The sequence below is a fragment of the Podarcis erhardii genome (genome assembly GCF_964252035.2).
Source record: "Podarcis erhardii genome assembly, chromosome: W".
In the NCBI taxonomy this organism is placed as follows: domain Eukaryota; kingdom Metazoa; phylum Chordata; class Lepidosauria; order Squamata; family Lacertidae; genus Podarcis; species Podarcis erhardii.
In genome coordinates this window covers 3,525,691-3,553,623 of record NC_138506.1, presented here as the reverse complement: position 1 = coordinate 3,553,623, position 27,933 = coordinate 3,525,691, and the positions used below count along the sequence as shown (strand labels likewise).

Below are 27,933 nucleotides of genomic sequence, written 5' to 3'. Positions count from 1 at the left end.
ACAAGAAGTGCGTCTGCTTCCTAGACGACATCCTGATCTTCTCGGAATCGCAGGAGGCTCATGAAAGAGACGTCAAGGAGGTCCTGCAGAGACTACGGGAGCACAGACTTTACGCCAAACTGGAGAAGTGCCAGTTCGACATGACGGAGGTGGATTTCCTGGGCTACAAGCTGTCCGACAAGGGACTCGCCATGGACAGCACCAAGGTCCACTCGGTGTTGGACTGGAAGAGCCCGCGCAATCGGAAGGAGGTCCAGAAGTTCGGCGGCTTCGCCAACTTTTATCGCAAGTTCATCAAGGGGTTCGCGATGGAGACGGCGGCCATCACGGACACCCTCAGCTCCAAGAAGAAGTTCACCTGGACGGACCAGGCGGAGCAGTCCTTTCGGAGACTCAAGCGTCTCTTCGCGTCCGAAGAACAGCTGCTACACGTAAACCCCAGCAAACCAATGAGGGTTGAAACGGACGCCTCGGACAGAGCAGTGGGGGCGGTCCTGTTGCAGCAAGATCCGCAAGGGGACTGGAGGCCATGCGCATTCTACTCCAGGAAACTCAGCAAGTCGGAACAGAACTACACCATCTGGGACAGGGAGTTGCTGGCCATTCATGCAGCCTTCAAGGCGTGGCGGCACTTCCTCATCGGAGCCAAACACACGGTGCAGGTCCGCACGGACCATAAGAACCTGGAGTACTGGCGCACGGCGCGGTTCCTGAACCAGAGACACATCCGCTGGGCGGAGTTCTTTGCGGATTTCGACTTCCGGATAGAATACATCCCGGGAGACAACAACGTCATGGCGGATGCGCTGTCCAGGAAGCCGCAGTATCTCGAGGAAGAGGCACCGGTGGCAGCCAAACACATTTTCGCACCGAAAGCGTGGACGTGCGCTGCAGCCACCGTGGACCTGGACGCGGTACGTCGCGCGCTGCAGACGGATTCGTTCGCACAATCCAAGATGGAGGAGGTGCGAAGAGGCACAGCGAAGGACGACGAGTTCCAGATACGCGACGGACTGCTCATCCGCAAAGGGGCCCTCTACGTGCCGGGAGACGACCTCCGCGCAAAAGTACTGCAGCAGTTACACGACGCGCCCAGCGCCGGGCACTTCGGCAAGGACAAGACGGCGGAATTGGTAGCCAGAGACTTTTGGTGGCCCAAGCTGAGGGGAGAAGTCGCGGATTACGTCACTAGGTGTGACACATGCCAAAGGGCCAAACCAGTACACAGGCCGCCAGCGGGACTGCTGGAACCGCTACAGACGCCGCTCGAACCGTGGGAGAAAGTGGCCCTGGACTTTGTCACAGATCTCCCCAGTTCGCGAGGCAAAACAGCGGTACTCGTGGTCGTAGACCTGTTCACCAAGATGGCGCACTTCATTCCTTGCGCGAAGGTGGCCACAGCGGAACAGACCACCAAGCTGTTCATAGACCACGTGTTCAAATTTCACGGCTTACCGCGGTCCATCCTGTCCGACCGGGGTCGCCAATTCATCTCGAGCTTCTGGCAGAAGCTGCTGGGCATCCTGAACGTCAAGATCAACTTAGCGTCGGCACGACACCCGCAGACCAACGGACAAGCGGAGAGGGTCAACGCCATCATGCAGCAGTACCTGCGATGCTACGCGAATCAACAGCCCTCGACCTGGGTGGACTACCTACCGCTGGCCGAGTTTGCCTACAACAACACGAAGCACGTGTCCACGGGGGTGACACCGTTCTTCGCCAACAATGGGCGGCATCCCAGAACCTTCCCGGGATTAGAGAAAGTGGGGGAGGGGGAGCCACAGGGAGCAGAGGCCTTGGCAGCGGAGTTACAGGAGGTCCATGAGCAACTCCGAAGGCACTTGGAGCTAGCAAAACACGCCTACAAAATGCAGGCAGACAGGCACAGGAGAGTCGGGGAAGACATCCAGGTGGGGGACTGGGTCTGGTTAGCAGCCCAGGCAGTGCCGGCCAGAACGTTAGCTAAGAAGAAGCTCAGACACAAGCAGCTAGGGCCTTACCAAGTCGAGGCACAAATCAATCCAGTGGCCTTCCGGTTGACACTCCCGGAGGACTCCAGAATGCACCCGGTCTTTCATAGATCAGTGCTCACACACTACAAGGAACCCCACAGGTTTCAGGCGCCAGGGAACGCACCAGACCCACTCAGCAAATCGCCAACAAGGGGGGGGGGGTCACCGAGGGCGGCGCCACTCAACGAAGTCACGGAGATTTTAGACTCGAGATGGGGGGAAGAGGGGGTTGAATATCTCCTCGCCAGGGAAGGTACCACGGCCAGCGCCAACAGGTGGGTACCGGACTATGCAGTGGAGGAGCACTACCTCAAAGACGAGTTCCATGCACTCTTCCCACACAGACCTATGCCGGCAGATTATTTCGACGACTATCTTTTCACACCCACACTTTCAGCCAGCACGTTCCAGGGGTTCTCATCAGCTGAGGAAACGGCGACAGAAACAAGCTCCCCAGAGGGATCACTCTCGGGGTTTGTCACAGACCGCTCTTATTGGTGGGACAATCAACCGGAGGTGGGGTGGAGCAGGGAACTGCTGAGGGGGCCCTTACACGCAGCATCACCCGAGGCAACAGGGGGAGAGAGGGACATGGACGTGTTGGGGGAGGATCCTGGGTTCGAGCACAGCTGCAGAGAGATGGAAGCAGAGGAGATCGACGTAGACGAGGCCATTACGGACTGGCCGGATCCAGCTGGCCGGCTGCACACCAGGGGGGAAGAACTGTATCCCGCACTCACCCCCACAGCACTGGAGCACCCGGAACCCGCACCCGAAGAGGGGGAGGGGGGAAGGGGGGGCTTCGAGGGGGGGATGGATGTCAGTGGCTCAGGAGCAGAGGCACAGGGGAGAGAGGAAATGGAGAGCGAAGGGGAAGAATCTGAGGGCAGCGTAGGGGAGTATGACAGGGGCACGAGAGATTCCATGAGCTTCTCCAGCGAATCAGAAAATTCCCAGAGGGGGGTGCCGAGGGCCAGGGCAAGGGGGGTCCCGGGGGGATAAACCAGAAGCAAGGGGCCAGCGGGGACTCCCAAAGCAGCAGCGGGAGATCAGGACCAGCTCCCCCACCAGAGCATAGTGGGGGGGAAGTGTCCCATGTATCAGGGCCAGCGTCTCCTCCAGCAGGGAGAGAAGATGAGTCAGGGCTGACCACGCCTCTATCGGAGAGTGAGGGAACGGAGGGGAAGTCAGGTCCAGCTAGCCTCCCCAAAGGGGGAAGCAGTGACAGGAGCAGTGTAACGGTCAGGAGAAAGGTTGCCGGCTGGGCGCGCGCGCCAAGTTCAAATGTACAGGCGCGCGGGACAGCAGAAAACCCGGATTGGGAACCAGGTCCTAAAGCCCGCCGGAGGCAGGGGGAAGACTCAGGGGACTCAGCGTCAGAACAGTCTAGAAAGGGCAAGACCCCAGCGGACAGGCGGACCCAGAGGAGGAAAGAGCAAAGGAAGAGGTGGAGCAAGGCTAGAGTCTTAAACTGGTGTCTGGGGGGAGGAGATTCAGACGGAGCTTCAGCGGTCTAAAGTTTGAGACGTAGAGCTGCGCACCGCGGCTTTGAAATCGAAACTGAACTTCAATAAAGTCTTTTGTATATAACAACGAACTGGTGTTGGTCCTTTGTGAGCTGGGACCTCGGGCAGCTCTGACAATATTGTAATCCATTTATTGATATAATAATACTGCTCCTTATATAGATCCGGTCTTTGCATTATTGAATCCATAACTGCTTGACATAATTCTATTTTAAATGTTCCTTCACGCGGCCAATTTTTAACCTGGCCGGGCCAATCCTGTTGGCAATATTTCTTTAAAATCTCCTTACTCGGTCTGACCTCTCCTGGTTCTTCTGGAAAGGCTCTTTTAAAATTCTCTATCATACATTCTAGGGGTGTACAGGCTTGAACGTTTTTTGAACATTCCCCCCCCCCCATTTCTCTGCAAAAAGCTTTTCCTTTTCACCAGGCAAAACGCTTTCAGCCAGGCAGCTTTCAAAAATAGGACAAGGAAACCACAGCACACTTCTCCCTCACTTTTCTAAGCCCTTCTCCGCTTACTCACAATCTTTTCCTTTCTTCAAACACTCTTCCTTTTTAAACACAATCCTTACTCATTCAACCACAAGTCCCGGGACACTCTTTCATTCGGTCATACACACAGCCGTTTCGCCCCCCTTTGCTTGCGGCGAAAACCCTTGGCAAAGAAACTCACACAGCGCTTTTTCTCTCACCCCCCCAGCTGTTTTTTCTTTTTTTCTTTTTCCTTTCCCCAACCTTTTTCTGCAGAACCTTTTTCCTATCCCTTGGCAGACCCAGCTTCTCCTCCCTTCCCTTTTGGGATCCTTTCCCCTTTAACAGGAGGATACTAGTGGGTCGCTCAGAGTGGTGATCAGGCACTCATTTTTATCTTTACTCACCGTGAGTTCCTTTCGTGGCACGCCTTTCCTGTTGGCTCACGTTCAGATTCTCCCTCGGTCGTTGCCCTCGCCCTGACGGGAGTCCACGCCGAAGGCGGTTGCCTCTCTCCTTCGGAAATGATGTCCGATTGGCGCCGGGATGCGAAACAAGGTCCCCCCGACGTGTTCCCCCACCCAAGAGCTGAGCAAGGCTCTTTTTGGGTAAAAAAAATACCCTACTGGCCTGTATGATCCGAGCACGGCACCAAATGAAGCACGTGAACGTAAGCAGGTACTCGCTTGGTGTTAAATAAGGATCAGGCAGACTCAGCAATGGAGAATAAGAAGGTGAAGTTTATTGCCAGGCAATAAGGACCCAGTTTGGAATCTCTTCCAAAAGGAACTGGGACCCCGACTGACAGAAATCCAGAGGTCTTTATACCTGAGCGGATCACAGCAAATCATAGATCATGAGACAACCATGAGACAGTCACGATATTGTCAGCGAAAATTAGCCAATTAGCAAGCTTCTTGCCATGCTTCCAGCTCCTGGTCAAGCACTGGTCAAGCACCGAGTTCTAGTTCTGCTTTCCGATGCTTGCAGTGACGCTCTGTCTAACCTCTCCCCTAGTTATGACAGGACAGGGAGTTTGGAGATTTTGTGGTTTTGCTCTTCCTGTTCTGTGGATTAATTTAGCCTGTATCTGAGGGGATTTTGTACTAGAATCTCTGATTCACGTCTTCCCCTTGTCCAGGGTACACGGATGTTTGTAGGGGAAAGGTCGGCTCCTAATTTTGCTGTTTCAAGCAGTATGCAGTTAGCTAAGGCACAGCTTCCCTTTGATTCAAAATGGATTATAAAATACTGTAAGCCTTGATTATGTGTGAGCATATATGAATATATTGATTTCTGATAACTGATTATATGAATAGCATAGGGGTAGCCCTTCTTCCTTGCCTCACTTCCACCCTCTCAGCTCACAAGTCCTCAGGTTTCTCCTTGACTGCTTTTCACATGATAAACAACAATGGGAAATAAACTCCATTTAGCTGCATTCAAAGGTGAACTTACCTAATTCGCAATTCTTGGAAAAATATGGAGACCAAAACAGCAATCTTTTGAAATTCAGACCTCTGAATTTTTCAAGGTTGACCCAGACAGGTAATGTTCACAAAAAAATGTATTTATGAGGGCAAAGCACGTACCAAAATATTTATACGAGAAGGTAGCCACCCTAGCATTTGATTCATTTTCAGAATAATAAATAAATAACAAACTGTAGCCTTATTGGAGTTCACCGATTGGGTCTGCGTTGCTCCGGGACAGGAGGAAGGAAGTCAAAACGACACCGAGGTTGGTTCAAAGAAAGAGTTTATTCTGCTCTCCGGATAGCAGAAGGCACTTGCGTGATCAAGTCCACAGCAAGTCCAAAGAAATGACAGGTTTCATGCAGTTTATATATCCTCCAGGCACCCTCTCACTCCTCCCCTAGGAGCCCAACCACGTCGGCCTACGTACGCAGGTTGACATCACATATGTTCCTGCTCTGGTACTCTCAGCCATAAAAGGCTCTTCCTTCCTGTACTTCTGACCATAAAAGGATCTTCCTCTTCCTACTCTTATCTGGGAGGCAGAGGTCACCATTTCCGAGAACACACTCTGGCGTTATTCCCAGACGTGGGTCTGCGCGTCTTTTGTGGTCAGCACATAAGATAAAGTTCTGACGCCTTTTCTTTGTTCCCCTGAAGAGCCAAGGCCATCCCTTGCCTGTCCTGATAAAAGACAGAACTGTTTATGCAGTTGTGTCCTTATTATGGTTTTGCTCAACAGTTCAAGTTTTACGCATTTAAAAGTGCTCTCTTTTAAAAGAACAAAGGGGGGGGGGGTTTGAGTCAGTTTTTAAACTTACTACACAGAAACCCATTCCTTCAAGACCAATATGGAAAAAGGAGAAATGGGGAGAAGTTGAAATGGGCAGATTTCCCCCTCCCTCCTCAGTCCGGACTTGCTTCTTGAAGTGCTTGTTCCCTCACTAGTAAGAATAGGGACACTTCCAAGGAGGTCTTTGCTTTCCTTGTCCAGGTCTGCTTGATAGGCCAGAATTTCCCCTCTCTCTTTCCTCCGAATCTCCAGGCGGCGACAGATCTCTCCCTGACAAGAAAAGGGAAAACTCAGCTTTGATTGAGACACAAAGAGAGGAGATGAATATTATACTGGCTTCTTGGATCCAGTGGCCTTGCTATAATAGCAAAGTAATTTACTGGAGGAAATAAAAGTACAGAGGTTTTCAACCTTTTTGGGTCCACGGCTCCCTGGACCAACTCCCTTCTTTCTGCGGCACCCCTGTGGGGCTCAGGAGACCAGTTAGGTCCCCCCTTGCTTGCCCAGCTTGCCTCCCCTCCCCCTTTCTCGAACAGCCTCCCTTGCGGAGTGCTCTCTCAGCCTCCTCTCCTCTCCCCTCTCCTTAGGAGTCCTCCTCTTGGTCTCTGAGCTGCCCCCGCTGCCCCCCAGGGGCCTGGGACTTGCCTGTCCATTCCCAACAGCAAGGGCCCCTCGCCAGTTTGCTTGCTTCCTCTGAGGCCGCCTCAGCTCCTGGCAGCCCACACCCCCTGGCCAGCCCCAGAGGCACCATTCTCTGGGGGAGAACAGCTGGGCAAGCCTTGGGGAGGCAGAGATGGCATCCGAGGAGGGAGGGAGGGAAGGAAAGAGGGACAGAGGCCAGTGTCTCCCGCGGCACCCCAGCTGCAGAACTGGGATGGGAAAGGTTTCTAGTCCAACTAACTGGTCTGGAGAAGAGGAAAGGCAGCCATGCTTGCTCCTTTGTCTTCTCCGAGGAGACTTCCAGCCTGACTTCTCTCTTTTTTTTTTAAATAATTTTTATTAAGATTTTCCAAATTAAAACAAATTAAATCCAATTTATAAACTTTTTCCAATAACTAGGACTTCCCCTCCCCACCCCCTCATGTATTCCAAATCTTCCAAATAAACAATTAGGTTCAACAAATTCTTGTCCCCAAATTGCAATCATCCTCCATTACCCAGTTTAGCGTAATTCCCATCCCCCTAAGCTTGATCTATTCCCTTCCACGAGTTTCCCCCTTTAATACAAATAAAAAACGACAACATAGAATTAAATAATAATTTTACAACCTTTGGATTCCAACTTTCCCTCCCCTTTTTCCCTGTTACGTTTCTCCTAGCCCTCCATCTCTAATATCTTCCTGGAGTTCCCACATTACATTAAACACACATCCCTCTGATTCTTTGCCAGTCTTATTAATTGCGAATGTCCAATCATTTAATTACGAATGTCCAATCCTAAAAAAAAGTCTATCGAGAAGAGGGTCCATTTCTTCTATCCAGATTTTTATATCCAGGAGTAGAAACTCCAATTTTAATTCCATAAGCTTGTCAAATCTGGATATCCCAAATGTCCCCTTTCCCATTTCTGTCCAGTTCTTGTTGTTTCCTTATTTCTTGTCGGCCATTCTCCTCCTTTTTGTTTCTCTGTTCTCCCACAGAAATGTTCTTTCTCCAAAAGTTTCTAATATCCCTGCAGAGGCTTGTTGTTCAGGAACAAAACATTACATCATGATCCTTTCATTTTCCAACAGATAGTTCCATTGTTTCCTATAGTGTGTAGACCTCTGTAGACAAAATAATGTTCCATTTCTGCAGTTTCCCAGGAGATTAAAAGTTCTATTCAACTGCACAAGTTTCCTGTCAAAAACACATGCAATATCCCTCAGCTCCTCTAGATGGATTCCCATAACAAAGTTCCCTTCCAAAGCCCATCCACCAGTCCAAATAGCTTGTTTATCCTTATTTAGACAATTTGAAACAATTTATACTCAACTTATATCAAATGTAACCGGCAAAGTCCATAACCAAGTCTCTGTTACATTCTTCCGTTTTGACAGCTCCTTGACGGCTGTCAAAACCTGTCAAAACCTCCGTTACTCTTCTCCAAGCATTTCCACGTGCTCTTCTCCAGGCATTTTCACGAATCGCTCCAGGGGTTCCGGGGGGGGGTGTTGCTTTTTAATACAAATTCCACTTTTCTCCTCCGGCTCAATCTTATAAATTTCCCTCGCGAAGTTGCTAATTCGGTGAAATTAGGTTACTCTCGATCTTAGTTATCCATTCCTTTGTTTTGGCTCTTCTACAATTTAGGGGGGGCTGACTTCCTTTTTTCCACCTCCCCCGTTCGCTCCAAATTTTAAAAATTTGTCCCCTCTTTTTAGTCCATATTCCAATTTACTCACGGGTTCTTCTTTTAGATCCGAATTTTCAATAGAAGAAGTCAGCGCTCTCCGCCGGATGGCATGCGGCTGCGCTCGGCAGGGATAGCAGAGAACTCAAGCACCACGCTTCTCCCCGGCACCCGATCCGGAGCCTTTAAAAAGGCTCCTTCACGAGTCGGGAGGGCGCTAACGGTGCCAGCCGAGTCTCCATGTCCACGGCCTCCTCTGGCCGTGGTTTTTAAGGGTCCCCGCATCGCCGGTGCGGTAGGACCCAGCCCCTGCCGAGCAGACTCCCTCCGGAGCCCTTGCGGAGTGCTCTCTCAGCCTCCTCTCCTCTCCCCTCTCCTTAGGAGTCCTCCTCTTGGTCTCTGAGCTGCCCCCGCTGCCCCCCAGGGGCCTGGGACTTGCCTGTCCATTCCCAACAGCAAGGGCCCCTCGCCAGTTTGCTTGCTTCCTCTGAGGCCGCCTCAGCTCCTGGCAGCCCACACCCCCTGGCCAGCCCCAGAGGCACCATTCTCTGGGGGAGAACAGCTGGGCAAGCCTTGGGGAGGCAGAGATGGCATCCGAGGAGGGAGGGAGGGAAGGAAAGAGGGACAGAGGCCAGTGTCTCCCGCGGCACCCCAGCTGCAGAACTGGGATGGGAAAGGTTTCTAGTCCAACTAACTGGTCTGGAGAAGAGGAAAGGCAGCCATGCTTGCTCCTTTGTCTTCTCCGAGGAGACTTCCAGCCTGACTTCTCATCTTGAGGCCCCAGGGAGAAGTGGGAAGAGGAGGAGGAGGAGGAGGAGGAAGCATCCCCTGAAGAAGTGTGCTCCCCACCAGTAGGTGCTTCCACCCCCCACTGCTAAATCTGCTTCCAACAGATACTGGGGGGGGGGGGCATCCTGCACCATCTGGTCAATTCCTGGTGTTAGGAGAATTAGAAGGTCTAAGATATAAACACATACATAAATACCGTAAGTAGTTCTCATCACAAAAGAATATGCAGGTAAACCCATGAACAGCCAGGTAAACCCATCAACAGGTTTCCTGCCAGACAGGAGTCTGTTGTAGGCCGCCCCTTCTGTGATGTATGTATGATGTATGGAGGGGTGGTCTTGGGCTCCAGGGTGGGCAATTTCAAATGTCTATATAAGGACTTGGTTCAGGGTCTCCTCCTCCCTCCTGCGTGGGGGGGCGGGCGGTGAGCACCCTGTTGCAACAGGTAGTAAAGATCTGGCTTACTAGCTGCTTTGCTTCTCAATATTCTCTGGTTGGCCTCTGTTATTTTCTCCTACCGATAGAGAAGCTACAAAGGGACTCTATATGGGCTCTGAGGTACCCCAGAAGGGAAAAGGAGCCCCCAGTCCCCACCCCCTTGCAGCTGACCCCTTGCTGCTATCTGCTTTGCAGGGTATTGAGGAGGCATCCTGCTAGCCAAAGGAGACCTGTGCAATTCACATTTGTAGTGTTCTAAATATGTACAAAGCAACCTTGCTGGGGGATGTGGATGAGGTTAACCCTTTCTCTCCCTGCCATGGTCCCAACCCAAATCTTTGAAGCTGCTGTATTTCAAGGGAAGATCCCTTGGCCCCCCTGGCAGAGAGAAAGACTTTGACTCCCTCCTCCCAGCCATCCCAGCAGCCCTCAGGCTTCCCCTTGGCTGCTCCTAAGGTAATAAACAACCACCAAGTAATACCATGCCTACTTTGGATCTGAGAATTAAGAAGATCACCTGCCAAGAAGAATACACAGCTATTTCTCCCCCTCAAGGTACCTTGTATTCCTCGACAGCCTCTTCCAGAGGAATCACCTCGTGGTGTTGGTGCTTCTTGGATCTGCCCCAAACCACACAGATGGGGGCTTCATCCTCCTTGCAAAAGAGTTTCAGGGGCTCCTGGTGCTTCTCACAGACTCCTCCTTTCCCTCTGGAAGTCTGAGAGTCTTGGCTACTTCGACAAAGGTAGCCAATTGCCGATTGTGGACGAGGCTCCTTCTCTGGACTCCAACTCGGCCTTGAGGACAGGAAGCCAGCCTCCTTTTTGCCCCGCTGCATTGGATCAGGCCGGACCAGCAGAAGTTGTTCCCACACTCTGGGATGGTCCCTGTGTCGTAAGAGAGTCAGGGTCAGAGAGGGGAATGAAGGAGACGGACCCTACCAATATCAAATAGATCGTATTCTGCCTTCAAACCCTACAAGAAGGTCAACGGTGCCTTGGGGAATGGATCGTTTTTTGCTGTATCGAATTGTATTCTTTTTGCTGTATCTTTCTCATTGACTTTAAGAATGGATCTGAATGTATTTTTCAACTCAAATGTATTTTTCCTCAAAATGCTGGACTTTTCTAAATGTATCCAAATGTATCCGAATGGGTTTTTGTATTTCCCCCCAATCTCATCGCCTAGAGAATGTTCCTTAAATGTAACAATCACTTCTTCCAAATGTATTTGATATAAATGTATTCGAGTGTATACTTTTATGGGAAAACGTAGCTAGGAAAATGTGGAGATATATATATTGCTTATAGTGCCTTTGAACGGTCAACGTTCCACCCTCTATCCTTTCATGAGCTGCCAAAAACACTCCACACCACACTGCCATCTACTGGGTCTACAAATGATACCATGAATACACACAAATACAAGCTCTAAAATAAATTAGTTTTATTTTCCAATAAGTATGCAAACATAAGACTATCACACCCGAATTGATAGCTATGCAGAACAGGATTCTCCTCCCTCCCTCCATCGGATAGCTGTCTGCGCGGCTGTCTTTGAGGGGGGTGGAGGGAGGAACGGGCGGGATCAACATCGGATAGCTGCCTGCCTGCCTGCCTGAACATGCTGTGCCCCCGGGGGGCGCTGCGACCGGCGCCCATTGGGAAGGAACAAGACAGGAAAAGGAAGGAAATGGGAGAGGTTTTTTTAAGGCCCCACTTTTCACATGGTGTCCTGTTGTGTGGTCGGAAAGTACTCTTTATTGTTTGATTTGGGTTAATGTCAGAATAAAAGCGAGTTCCTTCAAAATAACACATTCCTTTTTATCTTACCAATTTCTCATATTGTAAGAAGCGGAAGAAGAAACCATAGAGAGCATTAATATTTTCCTTCTGATCAATGAAGTCAAACGTTACAATTATCCATTTTAGAATGAGCACCTATAGGGAGAAGACAGATCTCAGTAAGCCCAAGCAAGGCCAAGACAACCAACCCCTTCTGGAATATGGTCAGCGTGTACAACATCTAGCTGAATCATCACCAGGATAACTAAGTCAGACTGGGGGAAATATCATTCTTCAGAACCAAGACATCATTACCATGCTTTCCAAGTTACCTGAAAGTCACTAGAACACTTGCGAGCACAGAGCCTCAAGAAAGCTCAAGAAAATACAAACTTTGGGCTTTGTAGATGGTTGTAAATGTTGCTGAAAGGTTTCTAGTTCACTAGTTGGAAACAGCTTCCAGGCTAGGCAGGACCAAGGTTGATTTATAACTGTTCCTGTCTGCCTGCTTGCCATCGTGCATATTTGTAAACCATTTCTGCCAAAATATATACATCTGCAATGGTAGTTTCTGGAAGCAGACCCTGCAAGAGTGCACACTCCATGAAGTCCATATGAAGAGTGTTACGGAATGGAGGGGGGGGCATATGAACAAAGTCTTACTCCCGAGTAAGAGACGTAGAGCCCGAGGCGATGACCTCAAGGGAACCCTGCCACACTAGGACTCCCCTCGCCCCGTCACAACGTTGCACCAAGCACTGCACAAAAGTCCGAAACCCCGAGAAGAAAGCGCCATTTCTGACCCCGTATCCCGATGCTATACACGATCGATGTATTTTATGAATGAACAATGTATTTGCATGAGGATGCGCTCTAGCCAATCAGATGGTGTTGAATGTAGCCCTTCAGCCAATCGCAGCAATGCCATGGCTCTGCAGAGGCAGCTCAGCTCCAGCTGTTTTGCACGCTCCACTGAGCGCTGACAAGGTGATGACAGCTCCCGCTGCGAGAACAACGGACTGAGTCAATCGAAACCTCGTTACCCCGTTAATCCAATCAAAACTAGATGTTGTTTAGTCGTTTAGTCGTGCCTGACTCTGCGTGACCCCCTGGACCAGAGCACGCCAGGCCCTCCTGCCTCCCGCAGTTTGGTCAAACTCATGCTGGTAGCTTCGAGAACACGATCCAACCATCTCGTCCTCTGTCATCCCCTTCTCCTAGTGCCTTCCATCTTTCCCAGCATCAGGGTCTTTTATAATTCCTCATAGTAATCCCATCTGATCACTACATCTCTGGATATTTGCACTCCTACATAGGCTGAGCCTGGGACCTGGCTCAGGAACGAAGTCTTTGTCATTACAAAAGACTGGCCAGGCTCCCCAGGGTACCCAATCAAGTGAGCACTAACAGGTAACCTGCCAGACAGGAGGTAAACAACGCACTCAGATGTCTGTTGTAGACCGCCCTTTCTGTGATGTAGGTACAATGTATCTGGGGGGGTGGTCTTGAGTTGCACCCCTTCTGTGATGAAGGTATGATGTGTCTAGGGGTGGCCTTGGACTCCAGGGCGGGCAATTTAAAATGTCTCTATAAGGGCAGGCACATCTTTGTTCGGAGTCCTCCTCCTTCTCCTCCCTTCTTCTGTGGGGGGGGGGGGAGCACCCTGTTGCAACAGTTCAATAAAGATCAGGCTTGCTAGCTGCTTTGCTTCTCAATCTTCTCTGCTTGGCCTCTGTTATTTTCTCCGACCTATGGAGAACCTACAAAGGACTCTAGAAGGGCTCTTGTGTTCCCCATAAGGGAATAAGGGCAGATTTTTGTTTATTACAATATGCAGGAGTGGGCTGCAAAAGACGGAGTTTGGCCTCATCAGGTCCCTCTACCATGAACTCCTTAGGTGGGCCACCCTGCGTCCGCCTCGGCATCGCGCCTCGCTATTCTGCAACTCGAGATAACACTGAACTGCTCTGCAGGGTTGTTGTAAGGATTGCAAGTCAAGGCATCCAAAGTGCCTTTGAACATTGAAAAGCCCCTAGTCAATGCTTTGAACTACTGTCGCTTTAAAAACGAAACTCTGATTAGTAAGAGTTTGGGGAATTAAAAATGGGTTTGTCCTGGGGGTGCTGAAGCTGTGTTCTGGCTTGAAAAGCCAGTGAGACCACTGGGCCATCTAGTTCTGTATGGTCTGCCACAGCCAGCAGCTGCTCTCCAGGATTTCAGAGCTCTCTTTCCCATGAATGGGTTGAAACTGCCGCTTTTTGCACCATGTGCCTCTCCCAGTGGGCCACCCCGAGCCATTTCCTGTATAGCGTTCTACATCCCATGTAGTCCTGCTTCTTCCAGCTCAATTCAGTTCATTCTGCAACTGTGCAAGTTAGGCCGCATCTGCTTTATGCATTCAAAGCACCATCATGCCCCTTGGCATTCTAACAGTTGCATCTTTGTATTCAGCACCTTGGACAGCAGTCTCTCAAGGCTCAGCCACAGTTACCTGGTGCCCCATGCTTCCTAGGCCCAGGTCCGTGCTTTAAAGGCACTGTGTCCGAGTGTTTTGTTGTCCCAGGGCTTTCTAATTGTGACTCATTTTCAGCATCCCTTTCCAGGGCAGCTTTATTTATTTCATGTCTTTAAGGAGTCCTCTGTGCGTGGCAAAGGCTTGTTGCTGGGACAATAGGAGGCTGCCTTATACTGAGTCCCACTATGGCTCTATCTAGCTCAGTGGTGTCCACAATGGATGGCAAAAACTCTCCAGGGTTTCAGACAGAGGACATTCTACCTGGAGATACAACAGATTGAACCTGAGAGCTTCTGCATGTAAGCAGGTGCTTTACCACTAAGCTATGGCCCTTCTCCCATTGCTTCTGCCCTGAATGAACTGCAAGCCTGTCCTACAGTCCTCCCCAAACTCTCTTTTGTGGCTACACTCTGCAGGAGGTCATTGGTTGCAGAAGTTGAGCTGTCTGCAAAAGTGACTGAATCAGTGAGAAGGCTGATCTGTAATGAAATGCTGACTTTCAGGCATCTCTTGAAGACCTTTTTTATGCCAACAGCTCTGTGCTATCATTTAAACATTTCTTGAGCACCCAGACATTTTAATTCTTTGGACTGATTTTAATGTCCACCCACCACCCGCTTTTGTACATTGCTGTCTTTTATGACATGCCCTAACTTCTGAGAAGCCTTTCGCTCAAACCAGTTAGACATGACATGAATTAGTCGTTTTATCCACCCGGCATGTATGGAACAGACCCTGACGAATCAAATGACAACGCATAATTAATCCCCCAGCTGAACTGAACAGGGAGCAGCAGCTGGGGTAGAACATGCAAACAAGAAATTATTAGTTCAAGGTACAGAAGCCCCAGAACACCCCAGCCACATGGAGTTAAGAATAGCAATTCCAGATTAAAGGGCTTGCATCTGAGACATTGGTTCCTTCCTTTTTGCCAAGACAGGTGATGTTCCTACGAATACATGGGAAATTTTGAAAGGACCGTGGTCATTTCTCCTCCACAGATGAAGATTCTGTGGGAATGTTCTGGGGTGCAGGAGAGGATATATTGACTAATTATATCCTTATCCAACTTGTGCTAACAAGTTCCCAAAATATCAGCAGAGTTTATGACATTCCCCTTTAAGTTCGCAACGGTTAACGCTTGCACAGGTTCGCTAGAACCTCTATAATAATTACTCTGGTAATTTCCCCTTTGTTCCCTCTTAAAATACAAGACACGACACAGTCTTTATAAAAGTATAAAAGAGTTTACTCACGTTCTGTTCACAATATGATCCCAGAAGGTAGGCAGGCTTAAAAAGGTTACATACACTTAGAAACTATCTTATAGCAAGATAGCCCTTATCTCCTCTCTTGGCTGGGAGCCAAGAGAGCATCCTTAGATGTTTCCTCATGGAAGGAAGATGGCAGAGAGAGAGGCAAGAGGCAAGAGAGAGAATGGCTGCCTCCCCTGTGCTTTTATCATTACCTGCACAGGTGAGGCCACACCCACCTCTGGTCACATGCAGAGGAAGTCCGTCCCCAGGAAGTTTACCTGCTTGCTGGACAGACATCCCTCCCCATGTTCTAACATGTACACTCTAGGAATGTTGTCATTGACTGCTCCTGTGTTTTACATCCCACAGATTCAGAGCAAAAAAAAAAAAAAAAATGATATCACTGGGAAAAATGATATCACTGGCAGTCACATGGGAGGCTGCTGAAAATGCACATGGAGAAACAATGGGTCCTTGTACTGAGGGGACTGTTTGACCTGCAGGAGGAAGCCAGTTGTTGAAAGGGAAGATGGATCTGAGAAGGAGCTTCGAGGGAGATTTCAACATCCAGCTGGAGCCATCAATGGCAGTTCATCACTAGTTTGGAGTTGGGGACTCTTTTTCAGTCTTAAGGGCCATATTCTCCTCTGGGAAGCCTTCCAGGGGCCGTGTGCCTGTGGTGGGAGGGGCCACAGGTGAAAGTGGGTGGAGTGATGAATGTAAACTTTGTTTTCCTAAGGGAGGCTGGTTTCTACACACATCCAACTCTCCACTCTCTGTCCTTCATGACTCAAGGTTGCGAGGGGAGGGGTAGTACCTCTGGTGGGGGGCACGTTGTGCTCCTTCTGGGGTAGTTTGTCCACCTTTGGTCACTACAGCTCTCACCTGCGGCTCTTAGAAACTGTCAGTCTGCAGCAGCAGCTACACCTCAGGAATGGCTTCAATTGGCGGGCTAACCAGGTGAGGGGAGTTGATGGGGCTCAAACCCTCAGTGAGTTAGGGGCTTCCCCTGCATGCAAAGCTAGTGTCGGGTACTGGCTAGAGGAGGAGGAATGGCGGGAGGCTACAGCCAGGGACCACCCCCCCCCCCCGGGAAGCATCAAAGTGGGAAGGCCCCAAGCCAGGAGACTTCTGGTGGGATGCAGGAGACAGGTCAGAAGAAGAAGAAGAAGAAGGGGGAGCAGATGGCTTGGAGGCTAAACAAGCAACAGGTTTAAGGGAGACTGAGGCAGCTGAGGAGGAGGAGGAGGAGGAGGCTGAGGCTGCAAGAGATCCCCAGGCACCTGCCATGTCCACTGTTCCCTTCTCCCCTCCTCCTCTGTCCCCAGGAACAAGGGAGGCATTACATGTAGCAGAACAAAAGGCACAGAGAGCCCCTCCATGACTGTTGGGAAGTCAGCCGACTGGGGAGGAGCCTTAGGATAGGGATGCCATATTTCTAAAAGTAGAAACCAAGACACCCCGAAAGCTGTGGAGCTATTTTTAGGAAGACCCCCAAATTGTTGAGCTTCTTAAAGGAAGACCCAGAAGCTGTTGATGTCTGATAGCCCTACCTTAGGAGGAGGCTAAGATCCTCCGTTCTGGCAACTGGGGCTAGTCCTGCCTGTGGAGTTTCTCTCTCGGGTTTTGTCTCTCTGAAGAAAGAGTCCACCTTACTGCTCATCTCTGAGTTTTGATGCTGAACTGCAGCTGAATCAGCCCTGACAGCCAGGCTCCGGCCAATTGAGCAGATGAGACCACTAGGGGGTCCAACAGTCAAGAAGGTGGTTTCTGCCCGTGCTGTAGAGGGAAGTGACGAGCCGTGGGGCTCATCCACCTGGGAAGGTAGCTCATTGAAGAGAAGGAAGTCCCTGATCCTAAACCTGATTGATCCATTTAGCCCAGTATTGCCCACTTCCAGCCTGAGTGGCAGAAGCTCTCCAAGGTCTTGGGCAGAGAGAGGCTCCTACCTACATTGAGCTTCTAACTGCAGGTGCTAGGGACTGCACCTGGGACCTTCTGCATGCAATGCAGGTGCTGACACACTGAGGCTATGGCGCCTCCACAAAACCTTCAGTTATGGGCAGGAGGCACTACTCGGCATCCTTATATCCCACCCTTCCTCCCAAAGGAGTCCAGGGCAGCAAAGACACAACAGTTAAACAACCAAAAACATCCAAAAACAGTTCCTACACAGAAGCAGACTAAGAAAAATCTCTCCTTAGAAGGCTTCTTGAAAGAGGAAGAGGAAGTAGGCATTGAAAAGATAGCAGAGAAGGGCCCCCCGATAAGATGGTACCTGCAGGAAAATGTCACTACTCCTCTTTTGTCTCTTCCTTCTGAAGGATCCCGGTGAACAAGCAAAAAGCCCTTGGGAAAACACACACACACACACACACACACACACACACACACAAGAGGACAAGACAAGACAGGGCTGTGCACCACAAACCATCCCAAAATAAGCCTCCATTCCCCATCAATCAATATTGGGCTAAAAGCTATAGAACACAAAGCTAAATGCACCTAAAAACTGGTTTTGAAATAGCCTTGGTGTTGCCTAGTCCCTCAGCCTTGTGAGTTTGGGAGCTAGTCTGCAAGGGTGAAAATCTAATGGAGGATTCCATTGATGAATTAACCAAGCAAGGGTCATAGTTGCCACCTATGTACCTTGTGGTTGCTCTGTGCCAGAGGGCAAATGAGGGTGGGCCTCCTCCCTCGCCTGGCTGGGAATGAGAAAGGAAAAGGTCAGAGTTGTGTGAGAGAGCTGGGCTGGAAGTTGGCAGAAGTCACAGAGAGAGAGCCATGCTTGATTTCTTCTTGATTCGAAGGCTGTAACTGGAAGAAGCAAAACCTTCTGGGGTGTTAATGCTGTGAGCCTCTCCATTTTCGGCTCAGGTTGTATATGTGTGTGAATAAACCATATATCATAAAGACACCACAGTCTCCACTGAGCCTCATTCCAAGGAAACTTGCTCTAACAACCTCACTAATGCAGCCCCTTCAGTCCTTTATTCTAGTTCCCCTTTCCATGCCGTACCATACAAGGCTTTGCCAGTATTTTCAGGGTCATCTTCCACCACAATTTAGGGTTGCCATATGTCTGGGGAAACCCGGACATGTCCTCTTTTTGGGGACCAACATGCCTATCTGGGCAATTATTTTACATTTTAAAGGAAATGTCCAGGGCATGGCAGTGGCGACCCCGCACACCTCTTTTCCCAGCTCGGGCTGGCAGTGCCTCAGGCTGTCCTCTTTTTTTGCTTTTATTTATTACTTATTGAATTTATATACCACCCTATACCCGCAGGTCTCAGGGTGTTTCACAAAGTAAAATGAAAATATAAAACCAAAAAATAAATACAGTTGTACCCTTGTTTTCAAACAGCTTAGTTTTTGAACGTTTTGGCTCCCGGAACTGATTCCATTCAACTTCCTGAAATAATATTTATTAAGAGCTTAAAGATTACAAAAAGAAAGAAAAAGAATTAAACAAATCAATATAATACAATACAAAAACAAAAACAAAAACACTACGTAGAACATTGAATTAACAAAACAAAACAAAAACAATTAAAAACACTTCCAATATTTTCAAACTTGGCTTTCATTCACTTGTTTCATTGACTTCCTCACGCCTCCCTTTTTGTATTCCACTTCTATTTAACTGTTTCAGCAATTCCTTTCCATCTTCCTCTGTTTTCTGTCCTGTAATTAATCTTAACATATTCTAACGTTATTTTTTTCCCCCTTTAATAAATTAACAATCTTTCTGTACCTAGTTCCTTATAACATTTCTGCCAAAGCCATATAACTTCATTCCACCATTTTTCTAAAGCTCATTAATTTTACAATATTTCTGTAAATAATCTTTAAATTTTTTCCAATCTTCTTCCACCGACTCTTCTCCCTGGTCTCGGATTCTGCCAGTCATTTCCGCCAATGCCATATAGTCCATCAGCTTCATCTGCCATTCTTCCTGGGTGGGTAAATCTTGTGTCTTCCAATACTTCGCGATGAGTATTCTTGCTGCTGTTGTTGCATACATAAAGAAAGTTCTGTCCGTCTTTAGCACCAATTGGCCGACCATGCCCAGGAGAAAGGCCTCTGGTTTCTTCAGAAAGGTATATTTAAATACCTTTTTCATTTCATTATAAATCATCTCCCAGAATGTCTTAATCCTTGGGCATGTCCACCAAAGGTGAAATAATGTACCTTCAGTCTCATTACATTTCCAACATGTATTTTCGGGCAAATGGTAAATTTTTGCAAGCTTGACTGGTGTCATGTACCACCTGTAAATCATTTTCATTAAATTCTCTCTTAGGGCATTACATGCCGTAAATTTCATACCTGTGGTCCATAACTGTTCCCAGTCAGCCATCATAATGTTATGTCCGACATCTTGTGCCCATTTAATCATAGCAGATTTCACCGTTTCATCCTGAGTGTTCCATTTCAACAGCAAGTTATACATTCTTGACAGATTCTTAATTTTGGGGTCTAACAATTCTGTTTCCAATTTTGATTTTTCCACCTGGAAGCCAACCTTTTTATCCAAGTTATATGCCTCCATTATTTGGTAATAATGGAGCCAATCTTACACTTTGTTTTTTAATTTTTCAAAACCCTGCAGTTTTACTCTGTCTCCATCTTGTTCCAAAATTTCCCAATATTTCGGCCATTTGCCCTCCATATTGAGTTTTTTCTGTGCCTTTGCTTCCATTGGTGACAACCATCTTGGGGTTTTATTTTCTAACAAATCCTTATATCTTATCCAAACATTAAACAATGCTTTTCTAACAATATGGTTTTTAAACGCTTTATGTGCTCTTACCTTATCATACCACAGATATGCATGCCAACCAAATACATTGTTAAAACCTTCTAAGTCTAGCACATCAGTATTTTCAAGAAGCAGCCATTCTCTCAGCCAGCAAAAAGCAGCTGATTCATAGTAAAGTTTAAGGTCTGGCAGGGCAAATCCACCTCTTTCCTTAGCATCAGTTAATATCTTAAATTTTATTCAAGGCTTCTTGCCCTGCCAGACAAATCTGGAAATATCTCTCTGCCACTTCTTGAAACAATCTGTCTTATCCAAAATTTGCAAAGTTTGAAACAAAAACAACATCCTTGGCAATACATTCATTTTTATCACAGCAATTCGACCTAGCAATGATAACTTCAAATTTGGCCATATTTCTAAGTCCTTTTTCACTTCAATCCAACATTTTTCATAGTTATCCTTAAACAAGTTCACATTCTTAGCAGTCATGTTAACCCCTAAATATCTCACTTTCTTAACCAATGTTAATCCTGTCTCCTCCCGGAACTTCTCTCTCTCATTCACAGTTAAATTTTTCTCTAAAACCTTAGTTTTCATTTTGTTTAACTTAAAACCTGCTACCTGTCCAAATTCTTGAATCAGTTCCAATACCCTTTTAGTACTAGATTCTGGCTCCTGTAAAGTCAATACTAGGTCATCAGCAAATGCTTTCAGTTTATACTGTTTAGCTCCCACTTGTATACCTTTAACCAGTTGGTCCTTTCTAACCATCTTCACCGGATTATGGTCAGAACAAGTTTTGGGGCATATCTCCACCTTGCTAGTTTTCGGAACCAGACCTCTAGTTATCCAAATTTGGTCAATTCTTGTCCATGTCATTTTAGCTTCAGAGAAAAAAGTTCCCTCTCTTCCCAAAGGATTCTTCATTCTCCAAATATCAACTAAATCCATATTTTCAGTCATGTCAAAAAAAGTTTTTGGTAGTCTACCATCTTTGGTGACTACCTGTCTCTGTGCCTTATCCATATTTGTAGACACCACTCCATTCATGTCTCCCATCAAAATCATATTGTAATCCATATAGTCCATTAGAGTCTCATGTAACTTCTTTAAAAAATCTGATTTTCCTTCATTTGGTGCATAGATACCTACTATCAAAAATTTCTCTCCTTCTGATTGAATTTCAATTGCAACAAATCTTCCTTGTTCATCTTTAAACATAAATTTCGGTGATAGGCTCTCCTTTGCATAAAGTACTACTCCTCTTTTTTTAACTTTATCCGATGAAATAAATTCATGGCCCAATCTTTTATTGCTCAATATCTTCCTGTGTAGCCTTATCACATGTGTTTCTTGTAGACAAATCAAGTCCAAATGTTCTTTTTTCAATAAGTGGAAGACTCTCCGCCTTTTTTCCGGGGAGTTCAGTCCATTAACATTCCAACTCAATACTTGCAACGCCATGGTGTAATTACTCTGATTTTCCTCCAACTGCACCCAATGCTTGCTCTTCTTCTGTTGGTGTTGTTAGTGTCTCATTCACTGGGGGATCCAGTCCAAAGGAATATGTTGATATATCCAATATTCCCTTATTTGATGATCTTCTGTCCAATGCTCTTTGCTCTAGTCCTCGGTCTGGTGGTCTTCTATCCAGTGCTTCTGGCTCTTTCCCAAGTCCCTTCTGGAAATCTTCTTCGTATTTATCCAAAAACTTCACTTTATCTTCTACTGATCTTATTTTTATCTTCCTTCCTTTGAAACTGAAAGATAGACCTTGGGGAAACTCCCACCTGAAGATAATTTTACTCCTTCTCAGCAGGTCGACCAAATCTCTATAATTAGACCTAAGATCCAAAAGATATTTCGGAACGTCTTTAAAAATTTCCACTCTTGACTGTTGTATTTCCAAAGTCTTCAAATAGTGCCAACCCAAAATTCTATCTCTCTCTTCTTTAGTTCGAAGGGTGATCAAACAGTCTCTTATTCCACTCTTTCCTTTTTCCCCCCTCTTGCGAGTCTAAAGGCACTCACAATTCTGAATTCCTCTTGCTCCAAGTCCAATTCCCCAAAATCAGCAAATTCCTGCGTGAGAAATTCTATCAAACTGTCCTTCTCCAGTTCAGGTACAGCTCTAATCCTCAAATTTGTCTGTTTTTCTTTGAGCTCAATCATAGAAAGCGTCAGCTTATGGTCATCAAGTTGCCTCTGTAGATCTGGGACTCTCTCTGCCTCCAGTTGTGTTACTTTATCTTCTACAACAGCAACTTTTTCCCTGGCTTCCTCTGCGGTCTGTCGAATCAAAGTAGATTCCTGTATCAATTTCTGGATGGTTTCTGTATTAGTATTCACCTTTTGTCCCAAATTATTTATACTTTCTGTATTTAAATCAATTTTAATAGTTGCAGCATCCACTTTCGCATTTGTCGCGTCTGCTTTCTTGTTAAGCTGTTCCAATGCGTCATTAATCTTGCCCAATGCAGCCGCTAATGCCTCTTCTGTTGACATTCCTCTTGATTTAGAATGTACTGATGCAGCCGCTGAGGGAGCAGGGGGACCTGATGTTGAGGCTCTCCTAGGTTGCTGCCAAGACTTCCCAGACCTTGTTGTTTTTTCTGGGATTGACTGGTCTATCTTTCCCTTTCCATCTGCCATAACACTTAAAGAGTTCAAGGTCAGTCCCACTGTCACACAGTTTTTATCTTACAGCTGGAAATTACCTAATCCAGCTCCTGTGACAGTTTCAAAAACTTCCTCTAGAGGGAAACAGTAGCAATTTGTAACAGTCCGGAATGTCCCCTTTTAAAATGCAGTTCAAGCAGTAAAGTTAGTTAGTTTCAGTTTTCAGTTACTTTTTAAAATCAGACGGAGACAGTCAAAACAATGTATCTCTCTTATTTGGCAAGCTGTCAATGAACGTTCTATTTGCAGTGAATAAACATTTTAAAGCACGTCAATCTTACTGGCAGCCCGTTTCCAGGTTCGGAGCGGTAGTGTTCTAAATTCCTTCACTCTCTCCTGCAGGCATATACGATCCAACACTCCCCCCTCTTCTCCTGCTTCCAAGGGGGGGTTAGATGTTTTTTACTGATGGAAATGTAGTCCTTTAGAATAGGCTTTCCAAGACTTTAGCTTGCAGCCTCTTCGCTTCAGTCTATTTACAAAAGGGGAAGGCGGACTTCCTGTTTTGAACCTCCCCCGTTCGATGCCAAATAAGACGTTTTAAAAATCCAATTCTTCACTCTACTCACGGGTTCAGTTTTACTTTTAAGGACAGGAAATTCTCCTGCAGGCCATCTGTGCTAAAGAGAGGGTGCAGATATAACTCTCCTTGTTTTGGACCACCCAATTTGCATAAAAATAAGACAAGATTAAAGTGTTGAGTTTTCCCCACCCCATGGAAAAGGAGCAAATGAAAAATCCTCTCCTAAGCTGTGGCTGCTACTTCCTGAGCATGAGAGATGAAAAGGGCCTGTATGGATTTGGCAAAGTCAGCATTCAGAGTTCGAGAATCACACTTGGCTCATGACCAAGGGTGTCAAAAAATAGCAAAAGCCAAACTTTTGGCTCAGAGTTGAAATGCTGACGTTCCTCTTCTCTATGGCCTGCTGGTCAGCGGATGCCTTGACCAAGACCTGGTCGTCTAACTTTAGACCTTTCGCCTACACCTGCTGTTCTGGGCTATGAAACTACAGCAGCAATTCAGCCCTTGGCTCACTGCAAATCATGTGTGCAAACACAGAACCTGGCTTGGGGCTGCTTTGCCTCTGACTTATGTTGCAACATCCTCTCCCTCCAGAGGAATCTTGCTTTGAATAAAAGTAACCCACAGTGGAGGATCAACTTCACTTTACTTGACTAGACCCAGTGGCGTAGTGGGCTGCGGGGCACAGTGGCAGTCGCCCCAGGCACAAAATTGTTAGTGCTGCCTCAATACAGCTGCACGCTTCCATCACTGGGGTCCGATGACAACGGCTTGTCCATGCGATCAGGTAAGTGACCTCTCCAGACAATGGGATGGCTCTTCTTTTCTTATCTCTGTGGCTGTGATCCCCTGGGTGATGTGGATGCCATTAGGCAGTCGAATGCGCATGCATACTCCGTCTGTTTCCCTCCCTCCTACCCCCTCCTCCACGTGGGAACTGGCAAGCCATCCTATGTCTCTGACTAGGCAGAGCTCTGGCACCCTCCTACCTTGGTGGAGTCTACCTCTTTTTATCTGCAAAAAAACTCATGACAAGAGTCATGACAGGAGATCTTGGACTCTGCATCAGACCCTGATGGCAAAGGTGGTTCTGTTAGACTATGAACCACCTGAAAGAGTCTCCTGGTACTGTTTTCACCAACAGATCCAGCAACAATGGTCCTCCTCACCGCTGCTATCGCCACTTGGTAGGCTCGGCGTTGAGCTCTAACCCGTGTTTGGTCTCATTTGAAGTGGGTTTTTCACCACCAGCACTTTAGCTGTCTCAGGAATTGTTTCATCACCCTCAGCCCCAGGGGTAGAACCACAGGGTCATCCAAGTGCCATGCCATTGGAGAGGGTGCTTTTTAAGGTTTGTGGAGCAGCACACTCTTATTCCCCACCACCAAATGTGCTTTCCATGTGTTTGGCCGCCCTCTATCGGGTCTCCCCAGATGAATTTGCTATTAGAAGGAGGCATGTGAAGCCATAATCCTGGAAAGAGATTCTGGAGAGAAGCACTCGACCCAATTTTAGCGTTTGATTCTGTGAGAGGCGCCCAGTGCTTGGTCTTACTAGCTGCAGCTCAACTTTAACTATGTTTACAGCAGAGGAGCAAGTCCTGGAGGGCTGGCTTCCTATTCTGCCTCTATGGGTGAGTTGGCATTGATGAGGAAAATTCCGGGGTGTGAGGCTACTATATTTTTTCAAAATATAGTCCGGCCCACCACATGCTCTTGTGCGATGTGAAACACAAGAGCAGTCAAGTACAACATTCCTAGAGTGTACATGTTTACACATGGGGAGGAATGTTTGTCCAGCCAGCAGGTAAACTTCCTGTTTCCTTCTGGGCTGGGACAAACTTCCTCTACATGTGACTAAAGGTGGGTGTGGCCTCACCTGTGCAGGTAACGACAAAAGCACAGGGCAGGGCAGCCATCTCTCTCTCTTTCACTACATACATCGAAGAAGCAACATCTGCTTAGCCAAAGATGCCCTCTTGGCTTCCAGCCAAGAGAGGACAAAGAGACTGTCTTCTTATGGAATAGTTTTCAAGTGTATGTTACTTTTCTAAGCTAAGTCTGCCTTCTGGGATCCGATTGTGAACAGAATGTGAGTAAACTCTTTTTATACTTTTATGGAAGACTGTGTCGTGTCTTATCTTTTATGAGGGAATAAGGGGGAAATACCAGAACAGTTATTATAGAGGCTTTAGCAAGCCTGAGCATACGCATCCGCTGCCAATTTTAGAAGAGGGGAATGTTACTCTGCTAAATTGTGGAACTTGTTAACACAAGTTGGATGAGGATATAATCAGACAATATATCCTCTCCTGCATCCCTGAACATTCCCACAGGTCTGAGGGACGGTGGACAGGCCATAGGCAAATATGTCCATACTTCTCACTCAGTACAAGCTTAACACAGGCAAACATGTCCAGGCACCTCTTACGTAAAGCTAAAGGTAAAGGGAGCCCTGACCATTAGGTCCAGTCGTGACCGACTCGGGGTTGCAGCGCTCATCTCGCTTTATTGGCCGAGGGAGCTGGCATACAGCTTCCGGGTCATGTGGCCAGCATGACTATGCCGCTTCTGGCGAACCAGAGCTGCGCACGGAAATGCCGTTTACCTTCCCGCCAGAGCGGCACCTATTGATCTACTTGCACTTTGATGTGCTTTTGAACTGCTAGGTTGGCAGGAGCTGGGACCGAGCAACTGGAGCTCAGCCTGTCGCGGGGATTCGAACTGCCGACCTTCTGATCGGCAATCCCTAGGCTCTGTGGTTTAGACCACAGCGCCACCCGCGTCCGTCCTGCACATCCATACCCTGGGGCAAGTCTGGGGATGGGCTCTTGGTTTCTTTGGCCAACTAACTGCTCAGTAATTGTCACCTTTGGGCACTTCCCTGGGTGTACACGTGTCCTCACGCTTGAGGGATTATGGCGGGAGATAGAGGGGAAAGAGTCCTTTCCTTAAGGGCAAGAATGGCATTGGAATGGAGGAAATTGATGCAGGGGGTTGATTTTCGAGGATTTTCTGAAGTGAGGGGCTTTTCCTAAGCTGGCAGTCCATAAGGGAAGTGGCTTGACATATTTCTTGCAACAAAGGATCACTTTTTGCAATAGAAACCAATTAATGGGCTTTTGATGGACTGAGTCCATTGTTCTCTCAGCAGGCGGCCACTCAGGAGCTCAGTCAAGCTGGCGAAGCTCCGCTGCTCTGCAGAACGGAAACAGGCAGCGGCACAAGAAAGATTCTGTCCACTAGAGGCCGCTATCCGCTATTGGCTAGCTGTCCAAATCCGATGCTTTTGATTGGGCTATACGCAGCAGTATGTAAATACAGAGTTCATTCCCAAGTCCCCGTTCATATTGATACGGTTTCATACCAGAAAGAGGGAAGCAGGGTCTTTTATTCATAAAAAAAGATGTGGTGCTTGGTGCGACAGGGGAAGGAAAGGGCTTTCTCGAGCTCATTGTCTCGCGCCCTAGGTATGTGGAGGGGTTTCTGGGGAAGGCGAGATCCCTAGCGAATTTCCCCCTCAGAAATTCCGTATAGCATATTCTTAAAAACGGAAAAAAGGAAAAAGAAGGGGGGGGGGAGAAAAGACTGAAAGGGAAGAAAGGTTTCCTCTGTTCCCCTCCACTCTTCCAAAACAATTCCGAGCTGAGGTGCAGAGCTCTTTCCTCCCTTGTGACCTCGCCACCCTCCTCCTCCTCCCTTCCACATAACTGGCTGTGTCACCTTGCCTGCCAATCATACCTCCCTTTGAACTGAAGCAGAGTTCCACCCCTGTTTGTGCCAGTTCTGGTGTCTAAAAGCCGAGGACCTAAATCAGCCCAAGGAAAATGACACCCTTCCTACCCACGCAAAAGTGCAACTTTCATTGGTCTGTTTGCTACTGGACGTGGTCTCCAAGCTTGGCAAAAGGGGTTTGTTTTTTCTTTTCTTTTAAGAAGCGAAGCAATAGCTCATTTGCTTGCGAGTGTGGGAGTCTGCAATTCTTGGTGTTCCAGGGCTTTTTGCAAGTTGGAGTTGCCTCCAGTCCAGCCCGGATGTAAGAACAGTCCTTCTGGATTAGACCAGTGGATGATCTAGTCCAGCACCTTGTTCCCCATAGTTGCCCAGCAGAGGCTCACAGCAAGCCCATCAGCAGGACCTGAGTGCAATGGCCCTCTCCCACTCATATTCCCAAGCAGGGCCAGACCTCTGATGAGCCAGAGTGAGGCAGCTGCCTCAGGCGGCCGATGCTGAGGTGAGGGGATTGAGCTGGGAGTGCCCTGTGGCCTGGCCTGTACCCCTACGTTAGCTGACTGCTCTCAAGTGCAGGGAAAGCTCCTGTCCTTTCCAAAGTACTTGGAAGAAGATTCAACAGTCAATCCAATTGGCTTCGGTACAGGAAAGATTTTGGGGTGTTTTACTCTTTTGGATGTTTCAATTTGCTGGCAGCGCCCAGAATGGCTGGGGCAACCCAGTCCAATGGACAGCATAGAAATCTCAAGGTTGAATTTGTCTGATTTCCTTTCAGAGCCATTGAAGTTGGTACTTTTCAGCACCTAGGGGTGTAGTGGCATCTGGACCATGGACCTCT

At 47.8% G+C, this 27,933-nt stretch overlaps 2 long non-coding RNA genes across 2 annotated transcripts in view; both read left to right on the top strand.

The window, feature by feature from the left end:
- Positions 1-4,677: 4,677 nt before the first annotated feature.
- LOC309333290 overlaps positions 4,678-27,933 on the top strand; it is a 66,044-nt gene continuing 42,788 nt past the window's right edge. The window contains exon 1 of the long non-coding RNA XR_014152452.1: positions 4,678-5,150. This is a non-coding gene — a long non-coding RNA (uncharacterized lncRNA). The remainder of the gene's footprint in view (positions 5,151-27,933) is intronic.
- Positions 25,153-27,933, top strand: part of LOC309333280 — a 35,015-nt gene continuing 32,234 nt past the window's right edge. Inside the window, exon 1 of the long non-coding RNA XR_014152443.1 lies at positions 25,153-25,170. This is a non-coding gene — a long non-coding RNA (uncharacterized lncRNA). The remainder of the gene's footprint in view (positions 25,171-27,933) is intronic.